Raw genomic sequence first — 866 nt, 5'->3', positions numbered from 1 at the left:
AACAATGGTCGAGCAGGACCTTTGACTTATCCTCACATGGATGGAGCTGGTAAAAGAAAGGAGCCAGGGGCTCCTCCCAACTCCATGGGACCCCTGAGGAACAAATCCTCTAATGACCTCAAGAGTAAAAACAAATCACTTTATCTGTTCCAATTGTATGTCCTTAAACACCCAAAAGGGAAGTGTAACCAAAGATTAAAGGGGCCAATATAATTTCGTAAGAGCATACATATATAACTAAAAGCTACTTGACAAACAGCAAAGCCAGACAGGCGATACCTTCTTTCGAGTTGTTGGCCAGGATGGATAAAGGCTCTTCCAGATAGTAACCCAACATACTACTGGAAAAATGAACAGCAGACCCCAATTCTATCCAAAGGAATACTGACAATGGATTGCCATAGATGAGGAACAGCTGATCCTCCTGGAACAGGGACCTCTGGCTGACTCGATTTACCAGAAGGGCAGATAGGCAGGAATAGATGGGGGTCCTGACAGCACAGTGGACTGTGGCAGGGATGGCAGAGTATGGAGGCTCTAGTGGGAGAGGAAGGCTGTCTATCTGACGAGTTTATATTCATGCTCAGATGCCAAGGAACTCAGAAAGTAAGCGACTGTAACCAGTAATAGTCATATATATAAAGATTAGAAATGCATGTGAAAACGTCTCAATGTCAATTGCCTTAAAATGAATTTTTCTGTATGAAACTGTGTATTTTAACAATGAAGTGGAGATCTTTTTTAAACATTAAAACCATTTAATTTTATGTCTTATAGAGTTTATAATGAGTAAAAGATTGTATAAGCATAATAATTCATCTGTAAACCTAAAAATGTACAGCCAATTTTGAAAGAGATGTACCCTA

Source organism: Nannospalax galili, unplaced genomic scaffold, assembly GCF_000622305.1.
Source record: "Nannospalax galili isolate Female #2095 unplaced genomic scaffold, S.galili_v1.0 scaffold33, whole genome shotgun sequence".
Taxonomy (NCBI): Eukaryota; Metazoa; Chordata; class Mammalia; order Rodentia; family Spalacidae; genus Nannospalax; species Nannospalax galili.
The sequence above is the reverse complement of the archived record's forward strand: the minus strand, read 5'-3'. Positions refer to the sequence as shown.